General features: G+C 48.1%; 1 pseudogene; it reads left to right on the top strand.

The window, feature by feature from the left end:
* The first annotated feature begins 551 nt into the window (after window positions 1–551).
* On the top strand, window positions 552–13,723 carry LOC146187637 (uncharacterized; annotated as a pseudogene).
* The last annotated feature ends 6,966 nt before the right edge of the window (window positions 13,724–20,689 follow it).

Genomic DNA, 20,689 nt, shown 5'->3' with positions numbered 1-20,689 from the left:
AATTGAGCGACTACTCAGCGCCCTGCTACGTCAGGGGTACCTCCAAAGCTCGTGCTACCGTCCACCTGCATCGCCCAGGAGGTTCACCTAAACGCCGCCATGAACGCCAACGTTGCTTAAGCCCACGCTTCAACGGGAGGTCGTATGCTGCGGGCAACAAGACCAGCTCAATACAAGCCGAACGCCACCTCGACGCCGACGCCATTGCCTGGATACACGAAACGCGTCGCCCGCTTTGAACTGTAAGCTCGAACGCCGTCTCTTAGTGTGAAAGGGGAAAGCTGGTTCCTAATGTGAAGCATCGTGTTTATCAGTAGTTTTTGTAGGTTTTGTTTGTTTTTAATAACTTTTTTTGTTTGAGCGTTAGCGCTTGTGTGTGTGTGCATTAAATGTGCGCCCGTATGGGTACGGCTGGTGTCTAGTTCATGCTTTCGGCAGAGCTTTCTACGGAGATCCGTGACAAAGAAACAAGTGGCGAGCCTGCCAGGATTCGTTTGCTTGTTTATTTTCTATTTGTCTTGAATCTTTTGGAGTTCTCGACGGCAGGCAGTATGGAATTGGCGAAGACATTAGAGGTGCTCTCAAGCTAGGGCTAAGCAAAGAGAAGGCGATGAGTCTCTATAAGCAAGAAGTGAAAAGGCTAAGAGATGAAAGAGCATAGTCATGTGAAAAGGCGCGTGAAGCGGCGCGTGATGCAAAAGAAGCAGAAATCTGAGTGAAAGAAACGAAGGAATCGGAGGAACGTGAAATAAGAAGAATTGGACGAGAGAAGCAGTTTTTGCTGTGGAAACAGCAGCAGTTGATCGGAGAACGTGAGGGGAGCACGGATGACGATCAGGGCTCTGAGGTAGGAATAGGAGCGCCTAGATCGACGAGAGTTTGCTCGAGGAAGCTGATGGCTCCTTTTGATGACAAAAGAGATGACGTAGACGCATATCTGCAACGATTTGAGCGCATAGCTTTAGGACAAGGTTGGGAGCACTGAGAATGGGCAACAGCGTTGAGTATGTGTTTAGTCGAGGAAGCGCTGAATGTGTTTGGTAGGATGCCTGCGGCTGATTCCATGGATTACAATAAATTCAAAAAGGCACTGCTCCAAAGATTCAGGCTAACAGCAGAAGGTTAGCGCTAGAGATTCCGCACCGCGAAGCCTGAGGATTACGAAGCTGCTAAGCAGTTTGCTATATTTCGACAGGTGGCTTGAGATGTCGAACACAGAAAAGAGTTTTGAAGGCGTGCGTCACAAACTGGTGACAGAGCAGTTCCTAGTATGCTGCAGCCCAAACCTAGCGATGTTCCTGAAAGAAAGAAATTTGTGTTTATTAGAAGAGGTTGCCGAGAATGCAGACCAGTTTCTCGAAGCTCATGGTCTCAGGAATATGAGTAAGGGGAAGGAATAAAATCAGAAGGTTTCAGAAATAAATTCAGCAAAACCAAGACCCTCTGGTAGGGCGTTTAAGGCGCCAATCAGATGCTTCCTCTGTAACAAGGTGGGACACCGAGCAGCTGATTGTAGATCTAGCATAGTGCGTCCCGGAAGACGCAGGTCGTGTGTCGCGGGTGCAACAGGAGAGGGCATACTGTAGAAAAGTACCGATATGGAACACAAGTCCGTGCTGTATGTGTTGTTGATTTGAAGAAAGAACTCATCACATTAGCCAAAGTGCCACAGCTCAATGAGGAGCAAACGCCACTGGACAATGAAGTGGAGAGTGGAACGCCCAAGTCGAAAACAGCAATGCCAGTGGTGGTTGGACAAATAGGGGACCGTCATATATTGGTGCTTAGAGACAGTGGAGCCAATACAGTTTTGGTTCAGAGAAGACTAATGAGGGATGAAGACCTAGCAGGGGACGCGTTCGCTGTCACCCTGATGGACAGCGCTGTTAGACACCTGCCGGAAGCCAGGATTTTAGTGTCAACCCCCTATTATCCCGGAGAGCTATTGGCAAAATGCGTAGAGCAACCCATCTACAATCTCATCTTGGAAAACATTCGGGTGCAAGAAACGTCAATGACCCTGATCCTGAGTGGAGGATGATTGATGTTGGGAAGCACCAAAACGAGGAAAGACGCACGACTGGCCAGCAAGGGGATGGTGCAGTCAGTTGCTCGTCAGCAGTAGAGACGCGAGCACAAATGAAAGCCAGAGCGACGCCGCGGCCACTCTCTACTACCGTTGCGATTTCCCTGAAAGTAACACCCGGCGAAATGGTATTCAAGCAAAGAGAAAATTCGAGCTTGCAAGCCTGCTTCGAGAAAGTAGGAGAAATGCAGAAAAGGAAACGGAGTCATACCTCGTTTCAGTTTCAAACGGTAGACTGTCTCAATCACAGGAAATGCATATGTAGCTCAGGAAGACAGGTGCAACAACTTGTGTTACCGAAAGATTTGCGAGAGATGGTTTTACGCTTAGGACATGGCACCATCTTGGCCGGACACCAGGGGGTTCAGAAGACGGTGTCCAAAATTACCGACCAGTCCTTTTGGCCAGGCGTCCAAGGCGATGTTAAACGCTTTGTTAGGTCGTGCGACATTTGCCAACGAACAATCCCAAAGGGCAAAGTCAGTCCCGTACCACTGGGTCACGTCACGTGATGATGTTGATGTTGATGTGTGTTTATACAGTGAAATGTGTTGTGCGCGTTAGTATATTTATGAAGGACATTTACGGACAACGGCAGTGTTGTGATAGTGTTCTAGAAAGACAATTTTGGTGTGTTATGTCAGTGGGGTGATAATGTTGGGATAGTGTTCTATGAAGACAATTCTGGTGTGTTGTGTCAGTGGTGTGCTTCGGGCGCGTTCAAGACAACTGAGGGGTTCTAAGTGCTGTGTCAAGACTGGCTAGAGAGAATACTCGGTTTGATTTAAGTCGTAATGGCAGCGAAACTATAAGCAGTTTTCAAGGGAAAACTAATGAGAGAGGGTGGCTCTTATCACATGTAAGAGGCCAAATACAGAGGCTTTTTGCGAGGGCAAAGAAGACGACAGTGAAAGGGAGTACGTGGACCAACGAATGATTAAGAAGATGAAGAAAAAGTAGTCGGTGACATGGCGAGCGCTGATTGGTGAACGGAAGACGATGAAGACGACGATAAGGCTGACGTGTATCAACGCGGAGGTTATAAAAAGGCGCGATATGGAGAGGCAAGGAGGTGGAAGCAAGAGAAGCGGAGGCTCCGGGAGGTGAGGGACGCCTTGGCTGGGATTGAGCAACACCGGCTGCTGTACCGGTGTCCTCATTTTCTACGCACTGCACCGTAGCCTCACTGCTGTTCTCAAACCGATTCCGGGGATTGAGCGACTACTCAGCCACCTGCTACGTCCAGGGGGCACCTCTAAAGCTCGTACCACCGTCCACCTGCTTCGCCCAGGAGGTGACGTCAACGCCGCCACGAACGCCAACGTTGCTTCAGCCCATGCTTCAACGGGAGGTCGTATGTTGCGACCAACAAGACCAGCTAATTGCAAGCCGAACGCCACCCCGACGCCAGCGCCATTGCTTGGACCCACGAAACGCGTCGTCCGCTTCGAACTGTAAGCTCGAAAGCTGTCTCTTAGTGTGAAACATCGTGTCTGTCATTAGTTTTTGTAGGTTGTGTTAATTTTTGTTAATTTTGTTTGCGAGTTATCGTGCGTGTGTGTGTGTATTAAATGTGCGTCTTGTGGGTACGGCTGGCGTCTAGCTCATGCTTTCGGCCTGAGCGTGCTACGGAGATCAGTGAAACGCGTAGACCACGAAAAAACAGCTTGTGGTTACATTTAAGCTACGCCTTCAAAAGTATGACGCGAGGTTATTGACGGCTTTCGCCCGCGGCTCGTTTTGCGCATTTTGGGTCGCGTATAATCAGGGACAAGAGTCTGCGGGATACGGATTTGTGGAAAAGTATTTATTTATTTGTTGCCTTGCTATTTTTTCCTGTGATCATATTTTCTCTGAATGGAGCATCCATGTCCCCTCATGATACAGCCCATTTCATTCACTAGCTATTTGTCCTGTCACACCGAAATAAATATTTTTCCACGAACTCATGTCTCGCAATGTTTTGTTCTTGACTGTACATTCCCTTCGTTAGTCGTTTATTCACTGAACTCTTAAAACGCGCGTCTGCTATTTCGCACATAATCATCGGCATGCCATCTTAAGCGACCGAATTTCCCCCCAATTCAAATACTTGTGAAGCCTCGTTTTAATCAAACCGCATAAATGTGCCTGCCTGATCTAGCTGTAGCCTGTCATGTTTCTTGCCGAAAAGTCTAGCAATGTTCAGTTCTCCATATCACACTCCCATCTTAAATGGGAAGCCCGAGTTGGCAGTGCTTTCCATGTCATATGGTCTCGTGTTTACACATAACCTACATACCAGTCCCTGCCAATTGCTATCTAAAACTCAGAGCTGAACCCATGAAATTTCGTAGGTATGCAATCACCCATGAAGCAGTCGTTGTCATTCCGGTATATATATATATATATATATATATATATATATATATATATATATATATATATATATTGAGAAGGAAAAACTTGAATGAAAAATTCGATTGCGTTTCAGGGGGAAACCTTCTTCAACTTTATATTATTTCGAAGAGCCGACTACGACAACCCACATAAGAAATTTAAAAATAGACCCAGTAACGATAACCAGCATTTCATTGAACAATTTTCTTCATTGCTTTTACTTTGCTGTGATCAGTTGTCCACTCGTTGTCTCTGCCCTGTTCCGACTGTTCCGATTCACCACAATTGTTCACGAGTGTATACTGCAAACGGAAAGACATTTCTCAGCAATCGTAAGAATTCATTCGATATTCTTTGCTCCTTATCCCCCTTCCCTCGCGGCGCTCCTTTGCAATGAAGGTCCCTTTGTTGCTCTTTCTTTTCTCGCATCAGTAATCTCGTAAAGACTTTTCTCTTGCCGTTTTCTGTGCGTTATACCATCTTTTTCTATTCTGTATTTTTTTTTTACTGGGCGCCAGATGTCGTCTTTCTTTTTCATTTTACTACAAACACTCGTCATTGTACTTCTACGGGCGACGACTACTGATTCTTTTAGGGCTGAGTAGTCGTGCTTTTCTTTTTCTTTTTTTCACGTCTTCACGCCAGTTCTCGATTTTCCTGAAGCATGGCGCGGTCTTGTTAAGCTGCAATTCGGCGTGTTCTTCCAAATTTTGTGCGGGGGTTCTCAGCAATTTAGAAGGAGGACATAATAAACTTAGATTGATGGGGAAGTTTAAATCCTTGCCTGCCACCTCTGTAAAAGGTGAGTAGGTGTCGTATCAGCTATAAGAACTTCTATGCATGAACAATAATGTTTATTGAACAATTTGGAGGAAGCTTGACGGAACACTGAAAATATGATGTCGGTTTCTATGCAAAAGTACGACGTCCTAAAAAACGAACGTAACTCTTACTGAAAACAACGCTTTGATAAGTCTAAAAAGAGCTATATTAGAAATACTGGTAATGTCACCAAAGCCCATTTTCAGAAGTACAGGCGCCATGACGCACGAGGGATAACGAATGCCGAGAGATGCACAATACGGTTACAGGACTCAATATAAAGTGCATTTCATTTCGAAACACAGCTTCATCACACAAAGAAGATAGCGGAAAGGCAGCCGAAATATTGGAAGGCAAAGAAAATTTGCTCATGGCGGTGTCCAGGCGGCCAGTTTCGTTTCGCACATTGCAAGCCCACGTGTTTTCGTTTTTGTCTTTCTTTGGTTTACTAGTTCGGAGCAGAACAGGAAGCCCCACTTATTCTTGGTCGATAGGCCAAAGCTCATGCCTTGAAAAGCGCTTACTGAATTTATGAAGAACTATGAAATAAATATTAAAAGGCTGGGGGATATTGGTTTATTTGGTAGCGTGAACCGGTGCGAAATTGCTTGGAGCTGTTGTAAAGGATGTGGCTGTATATATGTTCGCCGGCCCTGGCTGCGGAGAGAGACAAGGAAAGCTGGAAAAAATGTGCGTGCGTGTGTGTGTGTGTGTGTTTTAAAATATCACGGGTATATATTTATTAAAGGAGTGGAAAATTGAGAAGCGAAAACATTAGGAAGGTTTAATTACGTAGAGCGAAAGCAAGCGTCTCAGCCCGTTATGTTCTGGTGCTTGATAAGCTCGTGCCATCTTGTGCCGCTCCTATATTTTCTTCACCGCTTGTTATCTCTGAGCTACATTACTAGGATGCATATACAGCAATGCATATTGCGCTTATGGCAGCTTACGAGCGGGAAAGCCGAAAACCACCTTATAGGACTGTTTTTATTACCCATGTCATCGCTACTATAATCAGCATCACTGTCTCTAATATCATAACGTCCCCTTATCGCTACTATCACCATTATCAACTAAATGTGCCGTCATTATTATCGCTACAATCATTATTATTGTATTGTCATTGGCATGCATACTATCACTCTGCCGCTAGACAAGGAGAATTACGACATGTTTCTCATGAGTCCGGCTTGGAGCAGTGGTTTGCACGCTTGACTGTGAATTGGAAGATTAGTTGTTCGATCGGAGTAGGAAGTTTTTTTTTTTATATCCACACTTTGTCCTCTGGCTTGTTGAATGTGAGTTGCTAGCCCACGCTGACTTTAGGCCGACGTGGCGTACTGACGCTCTCGCTTCAAAAAAGCGACACCACAACTGCAGACGATTCGAGCCTCGTGTTTTCTGCAGCTAGCCGGAAGGTGTAATTCGGTGTTCCCGCCAAGCAGGGAAGTTATTAGTATTGTTACTATTACTGCTTTCATACTTCACACTTATTACACGCGGTTTTGTCAGCAGGAAAGGCCTAACATTCAGACTATTTAAACAGCTAGCACTTATCCGTTGCTGAGCTGGTATGTCCTGGCGGAAAAGATTATCAATGGCTTACATAGTAAATACTTTCTCGAAAGCGCAAGCCAGTCTGGTTGAAACAGTTTTTCTCATATGTACTCTTCAGAGTGAGCATTATTCGGATAAAAGAAGTTCGGATTGAAATAATTGGCTCAGCGCGTTTGGGCCAAACATGCGCATGTTCCGAAACTATGGAGTTCAATAACGTAGCGCTATTCTACTCTGGCGTATAGGGGGACATTGAGCTCCATGCACAAAACTACAGGCCAGAACATGTGGAACAATTCCTTTAAATGCCGTAGACAATGCCAAAATGTTCGATGGCGGGAAAACGTTGTCGATGCTGCGCTTGATAAAAAAAAGAGAATTTTGGGTAAAATTTTAATACCGTGCTAAAGATGTATTGCATAGGTTTCGATGTTCATTTGCTTAACTTTTTGTAGTTGGCTGAAGTGATCCAGGCATTCGCAGCCAGTTAAATACGGTTTTATGGCGAGCTGCACCTCACGTTTTCTGATGGGATCGTCAACTTCACATGCAGTACGTCCTCCTCACTGCGCTGCGGCGATAGAAGCGTGTTGCTATTCTGAGGCGCTTAAATCTGACAGTCCCAGCTCGGAGTCCGTTCGACGAGAGAACGAAACCGCTCATGTAATGTCTGATGACGTCACCAAAGTTGCGCGACTGCGGTACAATGCATCAAGACTTCATGTTACCTCTGCGTCGACGTAAGCATGGGGACGATTTCGCTGTAACTGTTACTATGCGGCTGCTTCGTAAGCAAGCTTGAGCATCACCTAAAGTTTATCGCTTTCGCACTTATAAAAGCTAGATATTGTATATGCAAGCAATGTGACCGATTTGTTCAGGGCAAGGAAGCCATTCAGATTGTTACACAATGAAATTTTAATTAAAGTAGCTCCATTTTAAATGCAATAAGCAGCGCGGATATCGAACAGACCGAGACAGGGCTTGAAAGATGGTCGTTTGCAATTAGGAGAGCCGAATATTTCCTGTTGCAATGTTTCACCCTCTTTATTACTGAACTTCCAGCAATCGCTCGCTCTAAAAATGGAAACAGCAATGAGCGGCGAACACAACTAAATGTCTTTGCAAAGTCAACCTCAAGCGAAGCAACCTCCTCATCTTTTGTAGGAGCGTGAATCGAGGATTGCGTGTATGAGAGGTACGGTGTGGCTCCCCAAGCCGCACGTCAGGTGAGAGCCAAGTGCAACCGACATTGCAAATTGTCGGCTATTGGATAAAACTTGAGCCCACGTTTTGCAATCCACGCGCCTTACGTCTGCTGAGAGCCAATGTAACCCATATATAGCGATTGGATAAATCTTTAGTCAACAATTTTAATCCATATTTCTCAAATTTCTTCTACTGCCCTTTGGAATTAACATTGTGCGCCATTTTGTAAAAGACTGCGGAGAGTCTCTATATTGTCACGTGTTGGTGACAATGCCATTGGCAGCAAATCAAGGGACGATCTTCGCAAGAATCAACTCTTTATTGGGCTGGCTTACGCCCGCAAACGAACTAAGCAATCGGCGGTGGCGATAGCAACAATCGTGCTCAGCGGTGTTCGAACTACGAATGTCCGTTCCACACGTCAGTGCTCAATTTAAAAGCGGCAACATAACCGGGGACATTGCAGAAATGCAAGAGCGTGACTGGAATCCTTCGAGATATACCTCGAATTATCTGCCGCAACAAAGGAAATAATCAGGCCGGGTCTTACGAAAACGAGCATGAACAAACAATGCATACAAAAGTGATTCGCGTGCTAGATTTTCAATGATGAGACTGCATGCCTGCGACTGTCGAAAAAGAACAAATAAATATTTGAATGGCTCGAGGCCTTCTCCCCCTTAAAAAAACATCGCCTCGATTTTCCAAAATAAACAAAGTAACTTAAACATAATTATGGCAAAGTGTAAACACCACGAATTCTTTCACGCGCGTAATATGGCTTCAGACGATTTCTGGGCGTGCGCGTTGCCGTTGCGATGCAGTCGTACTGTCGGAATTGACTTCATAGTCGAGTTGCCCGACGCGGGGAAGGATTTTGTACGGCCCAAAGTATCGACGCAACACCTTTTCACTAAGTCCGCGACGGCGAATTGGCGTCCATACACAGACTTGGTCTCCGAGCTTCTACTTTGAGTGGCGACGTCGCAAGTTGTATTGTCGGGCGTCGGCGCGTTGTTGGTCCTTAATGCGCAGCCGTGCAAGTCGTCGAGCTTTCTCTCCGCGCTGAGGGTAGGCGGCAACGTCCACGTTCTCTTCGTCTATTACGTACGGCAGCATTGCATCGAGCGTGGTCGTTGGATCCCTGACATGCACAAGCTGGAACGGGGTCGCCCTGGTTGTCTCCTGGATGGCCGTGTTATAGGCGAAAATCACGTACGGCAAGATGGCGTCGCAGGTCTTGTGTTTGACGTCGACGTACATGGCAAGCATGTCCGCTACCGTTTTATTGAGACGTTCCGTGAGTCCGTTCGTCTGCGGGTGGTAAGCGGTCGTACTCTGGTGTCTTGTCTGGCTGTACTTCAAGATAGCTTGAGTGAGCTTCGCTGTAAATTCTGTTCCCCTGTTCGTGATGAGCCCTTCGGGGGCACCATGTCGCAGGGGAATGCGGTCGACGAAAAACTTGGCTACTTCTACTGCGGTACCATTAGGCAGTGCTTTTGCTTTAGCATAGCGTGTAAAATAATTGGTGGCCATGATGATTCACTTGTTACCCGCTGATGAAGTCTGAAAGAAGCTGAGTATGTCCGTCCCAATTTGTTGACGCGGTTTGGTCGGGGACGGTATGGGGGGGGGGGGGATTTAGCAGCCCAGCTGGTCTGATCAGTGGCGTCTTGCGTCGCTGGTACTCACGGCATGTTTTCACGTAATCGGCGACGTTGGCAGGTACCCGCGGCCAGCAAAATCTCTCTTGGATCTGATTCAACGTGCGCGCCATTTTGAGGTGCCCTGTTTTGGGCTGATGGTGGAAAGCCTGTAAAACTTCCTTTTGTAGTTCCTTCGGCAAGACAAGGAGGTATGTGGTCTTGTTGGGTGCGAAGTTCTTCACTAGGACATCGCTGTGCAGCGCGAAGGATTGCAAATGAAGCCTGAACAGAATGGGAGGGTAAGGGATCTTTCCTTCTAAGAACACTACATATTTCAACCCATGGTCCGAGCGCTGCTTCTGAAAGAAACTGCTGCCGCCTATTTGTCCCAAGAAGGCGGCGTTGTCGTCTTTTGAGGCCGTGTTCACAGGGTCCCGGGACAAGCAGTCTGCGTCGGAATGTTGCGACCGGACTTGTAGACCACTGTGATGTTAAATTCTTGGTGGCGTAAACTTCATCGTCCAAGACGGCTGGAAAGGTCATTCAAAGGGGAGACCGAGCAGAGCGCATGATGATCGCTTACTGCCTTGAAGGCTGACCATATGAGTACGGGCGGAACTTTGACGTAGTCTAGATGATCGCAAGGCATTCCTTCTTAGTCGTCGAGTAATTGTTTTCGGCTTTGGGGAGCGACCTGTAAGCGTAAGCGATAAACTTTTCTAATCCGGCATTCCGCTGTACGAGGACGGCGCCTAGACCCACGCTGCTTGCGTCGGTATAAATTTCAGTCTCCGCGTTTTCATATAAATATCCAAGAACAGGTGGGGACTGTAAGCGGCGCTCAAGTTCCTCGAATGCTTCTGCTTGTGGTTCTTTTCACTCAAATGGCACGTCGGCCTTTGTAAGCAGCGTCAAAGGTTCAGTGAGGCGCAAAACGTTCTTGACGAATCGTCGGTAATATGCACACGGCCCGAGGAATCGGCGCACTGCTTTATTATCACCTGTTTTGTCTGGATCTGGACGAACACCGTCCTCGCTTATGAACTGGCTCTGAAGCAGCTCCTTGTAAGCGAAGTGGTACTTCTCTGCTTTCAGTGTTAGCCATGATGATTTGATTGCGTCGAGCACTGTGCGATGCCTTTTCAGTCGGTGGTAAATCTCGAAGAGAAGACAACGACGTCGTCTAAAAATACCAGACAAAGATGCAACTTCAAACCAGCAAGTATGGTATCCATTACTAGCTGGAACGTCGCGAGTGCGGAGCGGAGGCCAAATGGCATTACCTTGAACTCGAAGAGGCCGTCTGGTGTGATTAACGCGGTCTTCTCGCAGTCTGTTTTGTCGAGCTCAATTTGCCAGTGGCCGCTCTTTGGGTCAAATGAAGAGAAGCACGTTGCAGAGCCGATCCAGTGTGTCGTCGATGCGAGAGAGAGGGTAGATATCCTTCTTCGTTATGCTGTTCAAGCGGTGGTAGTCAACGCCGAAGCGAAGTGTGCCGTCTTTCTTCTTTACCAAAACGACTGGTGCCACCTAGGGACTCTTTGATAGCTGCATGATGTCGTCACGAAGCGTTTCATCTAAGTGCCAGCGGATGGCTTGGCGTTCTCGCGACGATACGGGGCTTCAGCGCAGAGGTCGGGCATGTTCGTCCGCGATAATGAGGTGCTTTGCCAACGGAGTTGGCTGTACCTTTGACGCTGACGAAAAGCACTCGCTATAGCTTTCAAGAAGAGCGCAAATTTGGCCTCTTGCTCTCCGGGGTAATGCTGGGTTTACGTCGAAGGTAAGCTGATTTCCTCTACTAGATGAATCGTGTGTGGGCTGGTCGGAGAGAGCAAAGACTTCTCAGGATGTCCGCTAAATCGCTGAGAAAAGCGATTGTCGTGCCCTTGTTCAGGTGCCGGTATTCTTCGGTGAAGTTTGCTACTAGCATCTTAGCTTGTCCATGACGAAAATGGATGTCAGCTCCTGCGATTACCAGTCCACGCTCCAAGAGCAACTGGGCGTTTCCTTCAACGACACCTTCGGCGGTTTCGGTGTCTGCGTTGCCCACGCAGGCGATGACGCTTGATCGGGGCGGCATGGTGAAGTCTCCGTTGAGGACGTTTAGAGAAACACGTTGCGTCGAAGTCTTCATAGCGGTAATGGCTTTGTCCGCCGAGAGCTTGGTGAGCTTGGATCGGAGGTCGAGGATCGCTGTATTTTCATTTAGAAAGTCCATGCCCAAACTCCCGTCGCTCGAACTCTACTGTAGACGCACGAAGCTCGTGGAGTAAGTACGCCCATTTACGGTTGCTCTTGCATTTATTGCCCGGTGGAGGAGTGAGGTTACCACCAGCGATGCGAATCAGCGGACCATCCCAAGCGGTCGTAACTTTCCTGACCTGGGAGGCTAACGGTCTGTTGATGACTAAATAGTCAGCTCCGGTGTCTACTAGGGCAGTGACTTTGCTACCATCGACAGCAACTTCAAGGTCGCTTGTTTGCGTCCTCGCATTGCACGTGGGCCTTGGCGTCCGGTCTCGGTTCCGTCGTTTATTGAGGTAACGACCGGGGCATACCGTTGTCACTTTGCTGGGCGGCAGTGTCCGCTTGCACTCTGCTCGTGTAGTCGTAGATGTTGTCGTCGTACGTAGCGGCGGTGTTACTTTAGAGCCTGCGCGAATGATCGTAGAGGTAGTCTTCATAGGATGCATCGTCATGAAAGTGGTGTCGTCGTCTCTCGTCGTCGTCGGCGGAGAATCTACGGATTTTCACCGTTGAACAACCTCATCTCTAAAGGTTGCTACCTTTCGTTTCTCCTACGTTGCTAGGGGACCTTTCTCGCACATTGCCATCATAGTTGCGGCCTGGTGACGCAAAGCGGGCCCAGTACGGTGATGGGGACCTGAGCGGACGGCTTGGTGGCGCAAACTCACCACTACACAGATAGTTCTCGAGTCCTCGATTTCGTGTGGTAGTTCATCTGGTCGTGGTCGTGGGGCATCGACTGCTAATCCGCGGAGACCAATTCGTCGGTACAGGTAATGGCGTAGAATGTGGCCGGCCTCACCGCAATGGAAGCATAATGTCCGGTTATTCGCAGTCCTCTAGGTGTCGGGCTTCCTGTGGCTTGGAGGTCGCTGATAAGGTTGGCGGGCGGGGCGCCCAAGGGGTGCTTTCAGGAACAGGACGGTAGCATCGAGGGCTTGGAAAGTCACGTAGGGGCGCAGGGCGACGTAATGCAGCAGCGTAGTTCATCCCTGTTGCTTCTTGTGCTGGAGCCATCGGAGCCATCGCTTGAGGAACGCCTAAAGCTTGCTGGACTTCCTCATGGATGACGCCGTGAGCGACGCCGCCTGCGGCTGCGTTGGCGATGGTAGAAGTCAGCGCAGCTCTTCGCGAACGACCTCACGCATAATCTCAAGGAGGTTATCTCCGCCTGTAGTGGTGGTGTCGCAGTTGCCTGCAGGGGGCTGTACTGTCGAGTCCAGCGTCTGGGGTCTGTTCTATCTTCTCGTTCGAATTCCGCCACTGTTTGCGGTGAGTTTTTGACAAGGCACGCGAGAAGCGATTCTTTGACGCTTCACATTAAAAAATTCACTTTCTTTTCCTCAGTCATTTAAGGGTCTTCACGGCGAAATAGCCGCTTAATTTCTTCTACGTTACTGAGGACTGACTCCTTAGGCAGTGGATTTCGGGAGGGAAGGTAGGCCTGGGCTCTTTCGTTAGCCGTCAAGAATTATCTCTTAAATGCCTTCCAATCCTTCAAAAAAGTCTCAAGGTTTTCAAACCAAATTCGGGCGGAATCTAGGAGAGCAAAGTACAGTTGTGTTAATTTCGTTTCCTCGGTCCAGGCATTGTACGTTGACACGCGTTCTAACAGCTCGAGCCAGTCTTCCGCAAGCTCATCCGGTCGTCCTTGGAGGCTGGAGGGCTCACGGAGCTGGACGCAAACGAGAGGCTGTGCCTGCCGGGCTGGGTCTGTCTTCGGCAGTATGGTCACGTTGACAGGGATTCAGCACCTCCACCAGATGTCACGTAGTGGTGACAATTCCGTTGGCAACACATGAGACGATCTTCGCAATACTCAACTTTTTATTCGGCTGACTTGCGCCCGCAAAAGAACTAAGCAACTTGACAGTGGCGATAGCAACAACCGTGCTCAGAGGTCATCGAACTGCGAATGTCCATTTCACGCGTCAGCGCTCAATTTAAAAGCGGCGTAGAAACTTCTACATAAAACCGCAGAGAGTGTAGCATAACCGGGAATACTGTAGAAATACAACCGTGCAGCTGGAATCCTTCGAGATACATCTCGAATCATCTGCCGCAAAAAAGGAAATTACAAAGACGCTTCTCGCGACAGCGAGCATGAAAAACAAAGAATACAGAAGTGATTCGCGCGCTAGATTCACAACGATAAGAGCGCATGCCTGCGGCTATCGAAAAGAGCAAATAAAGATTTGAATGGTTCGCGGCAATATCAGAACTAAGCGCGAATATATGTAGCAAAAGAAGAATAAAAAATAATAAAACTCTTTAAATTAAACTCATAAGTTGACGCGGTAGCGCACACCGCTTGGTGCGTCACCTGATGCTCATGCACTTCTTAGCATCAGGAAACATAGATTTTCCATGCTGAGCAGTTTGACCCCTTTGCATGCAATTTTTTCATTTGTTACATTTATTTCAATTCATTGCTTGATCAATTTCGCACTGTAAAGTTTCTTAACTAGCCTTATTAAGAATCACGTTTTGATTCTGTGCATTTTGACACCTTTGAATCAACTTTTTCTCTTTCTTCATTTATTTTATTTTATGTAATTGATCAATTAATTACGAGCCTTTAATTTATCTCTCATCGCCTGTGACAAGCCATTCAATCATGGAATATTGAACAGAAAATTAGTATGAGATGATTTTTTATGCAATCCGTCGATTAATTCCGACTCGCGGTGCCGAGTACTAGGTCGATGGCTTATCGACTGAGCGAAAAATTCCCTCCAAGCGTTTTTAAGACAGGTGATTGATCGTTCTCTATCTGTACCTCTCGCAGCGTAAATGATCTGCTAATAACCGAACTATCATCTCGTGATAAAACCCCACAAGTTGTTATGTCCAAATTATGTGCATCAGGAGTAGCACTAAACAGCGCAAAATAATATTACACAGATGCGGATATTACTTCGCTAGTGCTTGTCAGTAGTTTGGCAATATGATTCTCGAAATCAGGTTTTCAGTCGCATGACCGCGCCGATTGAGTGATGTTTGTTTATCGGGCATTCACAGTGCAAAGCCCGTTTGCTACAAAATCGATCTAAGGCCCCCTGTATCGTTCCACATCACACCTTTCCAACTCACTTTTGTGACTAGCAGGTTCATGTGTATATGGAAACTGCCGGCGGTGGCAGCAAATTTGGACCCGCATTGCCCCAGAGCCGGTCCACCGCTTTGCAAAGATCAGTGCGAGAAACTAAAGTAAAAGATGCATAAATGCGACCAATACTAGCGTGAGAATTCCCACAAATGCGCAGCATGAAGCTCCTGTGTCTTTTAGTCCCTCATTTTTTGTAACAAGGAACAAAATTTACCCGCTCCACAGCTGCGCCCATCAATACTGGAACAACAAATGGTGTCGCAAACGTAGCTAAAGTTATTCATTCGCACCACCTGGCGGTCACACTCTTGTAAACTAGCCATGTTTGCAAGGAAGCTGATGCGCTTCGCGCGAGTGTTAAACGCATCCACATTTTTTAGCCTTAATGCCTTCAACAAACAGGAAACAAGTGGACTGCGAAGTCACCTCTTGAGGCGATCAACATTAATCGTTAGCCAGCTCTTGAATGTTGTCAAAACGAAACGTGGTTCAAAAGACTGAACGTCAAAAACTGCCATCTGAAAGCTTGCTGAGCTCGCACTGCCACCCTGCATCGCCTCGCTAGCATTCTTTATGCATAACATAAAAAGGCTAATTGTGTATTTCATGATGGAGAAAACAATTTAATTAATTTTAGCACAGATTCCTTAAAAAGCACAAATTTCAATTATTTAATAAGGTTAGTTATTGTCCCAAGGCATCAAGAGAGTATAAAGAAAAAAAAATATGGCCGATTTGAATAGTTAATCAAATACGAAGTATTTGCGTAGCACCGCTTATCCCCGTTACACCTATCATGCATTACCATACATATCTGCGATTTACACTCTCTCCAATATCTTCTCTCAGCTCAAGCAAGAGGTGCCCAGCAGTCAAAAAGACAAACAACGCCGACGGTTGCGCTTCCAAAACACTCAACGCACAAACCTATGGCTCAAACATTCCGATCGCGGCCCTTGGTCGGTTGCGCGCGGGCGGCGGTTTCCAGGTGTCTTCCCGACAAGATACCGACAGCAGCTCCCTCTGCCGCGCATTCTTCCCAGCCCATGTTTCGCCGCGATTTATGGCATCCGCGCACTTTCCCCTCAAACTGAGACATAGCCGTTAGAGCCGAACCCACAACCACTGCGCTTACGCTGTGCTTTTTAGCTGCTCTGATTTGCCTCGAGAATGTTCCGAGAATCGAAACAGAGCGAACCGACGGCGTCGCCTGTTTCCTTGTGTTCCTATACCACTTCCGAAAAGCGGCTGCCTGCGCGACCGTAATAAATAAACTCGCGTCAAGCTGCCACTTGACCTTGGCCGCCCCTTCGGTGACAGTGGACCCGCGGTGAACACTTCGTTTCTGGGAGAAACCCGCAAACTCAACTGTCGATTTATGGGTCTCCGGCTTTGCGGTTCTGCCTTCGTAACCGTTGTACTTCAGCACGTCGAGCACGGCGAACCTACGCCGCAGTGCCAGATGGTACGGTTTCATCCATTGCGACCAGAAGCAAACGCACACACATGTTTGTGCAACGCTGCCCAGCGGCGGCCATCACGTCAGCAACTGACACGCTCCTCTCTCACTGCCTTACTCCATGCGGTCGCTCCGCCCTGTTGTGACCGGGGTTTCGGCCGAGATACGCGAAGACTTCAGCAGCTGAAAAGGGAGGCGTACTTAGCTGACGCCGGCGAGCGACCGGCGCCAAAGGCAGCGAAGCGGCGGCAAAGGCAGCGGAGTGACGCTTTGTTTCCGGCTGCGGCGACCGACACTTCCTCCCCTCCTTCTGGATAGAAACGAGCGGCCTTTCAGGCCTTAATCCCCTTGGCGCCACGGCGGTGACAGGAGGGAACCTATTATTGGGCTGAATGGGCCAAAGGCGCGCCACCGAGCAGCCTTGACGGTTCACCCCGCTCCTCATCACGGCTCCTCATGATTCGACTGCGGTGAAGCCTAGGCCCCCGTACCCCGGCTACATCAACTGGATGGCAGCTATGGGATCGTCCACGCTTGGTCCTGGCATCGGCAATATGGTGAGCGCTTGACTTTTAGAATCTGCCAGGTTTGATAACAGCGATTTTATCAAAATCAGTAGATATTGTTTTTTGTGTAGCGTGCAAGGTGAAGCTGTTATAACGCTACAATTAGTTTGGGAAAGTCCTCGATCGAAACCGGCCATGGATCTGAGCAAATTAGAGAAAGCAGAGTTGATTTTGCTTTGTGAAGGAACTGGGCATTGAAGTCGGGGAAAGCCTTAGAGAGCGGCAACTTGTGAGGGCAATTCGAGAGTGTGGAGCTGAGGAGGTTGAAATTTCCGAAACCTGGGATTTCATACAGGAGAAGTTCAGGGAGGCTGAGGAAGAGGTCCCCAAGATTAAGAGAGCTAAAGAAACAGAACTAGAGCTCAAAAGATTGGATTTACTCATCGCAGAGATAAAGTGTACCGGAAGTAATGCGACTAGTAATCAGGCAAGCTCGGTAGACGCAAAAATTAAAATCAGAGATCAGCAACTGAAACGAGGAGGATCGGAGCAAGAGCGCGTCCGATTAAGGTTGAAGGTGGGTAGGCGTAGTCAGGCGCAGTTTAATGCAAATGAGGAAGACAAGACTGGAACTAGAAACGCATCGGCTAATGCCCCACTTGGAGAGAAATGTGCAACAGGTAGCACAAAGAAAGAGGCGACAAAGGAAAAAGATTAACAAAACTTGAAGTTGGGTTAGATGGTGCATTGCAACTTGATTGAACATAAAGCGCAGAGGAAGACACACACAAGAGAAGAAGACACAGGACACGCGCTAAAGGAAAGAGATTTTTAAAGGTAGGAAACCGGTCGTCTGTTACCGTTGCCAAGAGCCTGGGTATATTGCGACCGGTTGCCGTAAACCCAAAGCAGCCTTTTCGTCTCAGTCTAATGGCGACAAGTCGCGAGTTATGCAGCCCTTTCGGGGAGAGTGAGCGAAAAAAGAAAAACCGCGTAATGTTCCCCGTAACTTGGCTGCTAAAAAGGACGTTGTCCGCCCATTAGACGTTTGGCCTGCGGAGTTACCAGGCGAGCGTGCCTGTGAAAGACAGCTAGATAAGGAGAGTAGTGTTGGTTTGCCCATTGCCCGCGACGAGATCGAGAAGGCATTGGAAGTTCCTCAGACAGAGGAAGCCGTCTCTCAAAACCTGCTCAAGCATAATCCGTACGGGTTCTCTGATGACTCGGATATGTTGCTTAAAGTAAAGGGCATTTGTTTTGGAGACGGCGATGTTCGGGATCTCACCCGCTTGCGGCCTCAGGATAGCGCCGTGCAAGCGAGGTGCAGGAATGAAGAGGGTAGACAGGATGCGGAAAGCGAAGGTGACTTTTATAGTCGCGAGAAAGAGCAAGAGGTGGCCAAAATTGATCCTGCGAGGGAGGCTGGTAGCTTAACCTGTGAGGGCTCTGCTAGAAATAGTGACGCGCCAATGGAAGTTACAAAAGGGCGGCATCACATAGCGAGGGCCACACTAGAAGATCTAAAGGCAGAGGAGAAAGCTCAAGTCACTTTCAAAGCCGAGTTGAAGACCGAGAAGCTACGTAAGCGAAAGGAATCGGCACCTCAGCGCTCTAGGTTGCTCACGCGTCGCGTGAGAACACAAGGAATTCGCAGATCAGTGTGTTCAGAACCCCTCAGCATTTCGAGTATGTCTTCCCCTAACATGAGACACGCAGGTAGCTGTCCTTTGTCGGATGACATGTGTCGTTTGCTGAGAAGAGTGCGTTGCTGTCGCGCGAACGAAGCACAGGATATGCGCGCGCAGCAGGTGTAAAAGCCAGCTGCGGCAATGGCAGAGTCAGAGCGTAGAGGCTTTTGTGGAACTGCATGTTCAAAGGAAAGGTCGACTTGTGTGTTCAGACACCACAGTAGTCTAATGAGAGGTGGCATGAGGAGGCTGCAAAAAAGGGTGCTTAGCTCTTGCGTAAAAAGAAAGAAAGCTAAGCGCGCGCAGCGGAGGCTAAAGCTGCTTGCGGCGCTATCGAAGTCCGGCCGTAGACGCTTTTCTAAACGTTCGAGACCCGTCAGCACTTCTAACATGTTTTTTCTCTAACATGGGACACTCAGGATGCTGTCCCTTGAGGGGAATAATGTGTCGCTTCCTACGGAGGGTGCGTAGCTACCGCATAAAAGGCGCACAAGAAAAGCGTACGCAGCGTCGACGGAAGCCCCTTGGGGCACTATCAGTCAGACCGTAAAGGCTTTCGTAGATCTAGATGGACGAGGCTCCTAGATTCTTCGAGCATGGCTACCTGTACCTCGAGACACTCAAGTTGCAGGTATCGCTTGGTACGCAGGGCAGGCAGAGCTCGCGTGAAAGGAGCCCAAGCGAAGTGCACGCAGCGAAGGTTAAAGTTAAATGCGGCACGATCGAGGTCCGGCCACAAAGTCTTTAGCAGAAAAAGTACAAAGCCTCGCGGTATTTGGAAACTGTCTCCCTTTACATTGAAACACCCAGGTAGCTGTTCCGTGAGGGGTGACATGTGCGGTGAGCTGGGAAGGAACCGTAGCTGTCGCGTGAAGAGAAAACAGGGTAAGCGCGCACAGAAAAGGTCAAAGCCAGTTACGGCACCGGCAAAGACAGACCGTCGAGGGTTTCGTAAATCCAAATGTTCTAGGCCATCCTGTCACTAGAGACAGTGCCGTAGTGAACCAGTGACAGGTGACAGGAGTAGCGTACTACGAAAGAGACGTCGTGACCGCGTAAAATGGCATTGCAAAAAGCGCGGCAGTAAGAGAGGGATGCAGCATGCAAACGGGATTCAAGACAGGAGGATCAGCAGGCAACGAGTTCCCAGTCGCTCGCTCCTATCTAGCGTTCGGCTTTCCAGGCGCAGGCTACGATTCGGAAGCATACAGTTTGAACGCAGAAAAGGTCAGGTTGAGACCTTCAAGTTTTTCTCAGATCTCGGATTCTAGTTCCACCGTAGGAACGCGGCCGCCAAGAGCGCGGCTGAAGCATTGACTTGAGAGGGTTGAAAGAAATTGAAAAAAAAAAATAATCCCCGGCTAGTCAGGTTTTTTTAGGGTTCCTAACAACTCACCCTTCTGTACTGCAGAGAAAAAAAAGCGAGTGAACGCGGTGTGTGGATTGTCCCCACTTAACTGGTTGACAATGAAGGGGGAGCGCCCCCATAATGTTCGTGAGCCTGCAGGCAGTGCGTCCGAGAAGGAAGGCGCTTCTCTTGTTTCCGCTATTCGGAAATTGCAATAATGTGTGCAGAGTCGCACCTGCTCGTAGAAATAGCCTTTGTTCATTTACCTGTCATATTAACATATATGCTTCACTGGACGCTGTAGCTTTGAAGGAGTTCGCATCTGACATGTGTTGAAAAAAAGGGCGTGATAATGCCAACGCTGGTGGCCTCAGCCAAAGTTTCCCTGGACAATGCCCTCTTGTTTGGCATTACTCTTTTTTGTATTACCCTTTGGTCACCTTTATATTCGATTGGATTGAGCCTGTTATACCTAGTGTGGTACGGGCAGAGGCATAATCTTTTATTCTCTTTTTGGTTGCCTCACCATATTATATGTAGCTCCACCTTGTGATATTGTCTCGCAGGAAGTGGCTTTCTATGGCATCTTATTAAGACATGGGTCAAAATTCTAGCCTGAGTGTTCGCTTT

Source organism: Amblyomma maculatum, chromosome 5, assembly GCF_055883805.1.
Source record: "Amblyomma maculatum isolate TAMU_Amacu chromosome 5, ASM5588380v1, whole genome shotgun sequence".
NCBI classification, from domain to species: Eukaryota; Metazoa; Arthropoda; class Arachnida; order Ixodida; family Ixodidae; genus Amblyomma; species Amblyomma maculatum.
The sequence above is the reverse complement of the archived record's forward strand: the minus strand, read 5'-3'. Positions and strand labels throughout refer to the sequence as shown.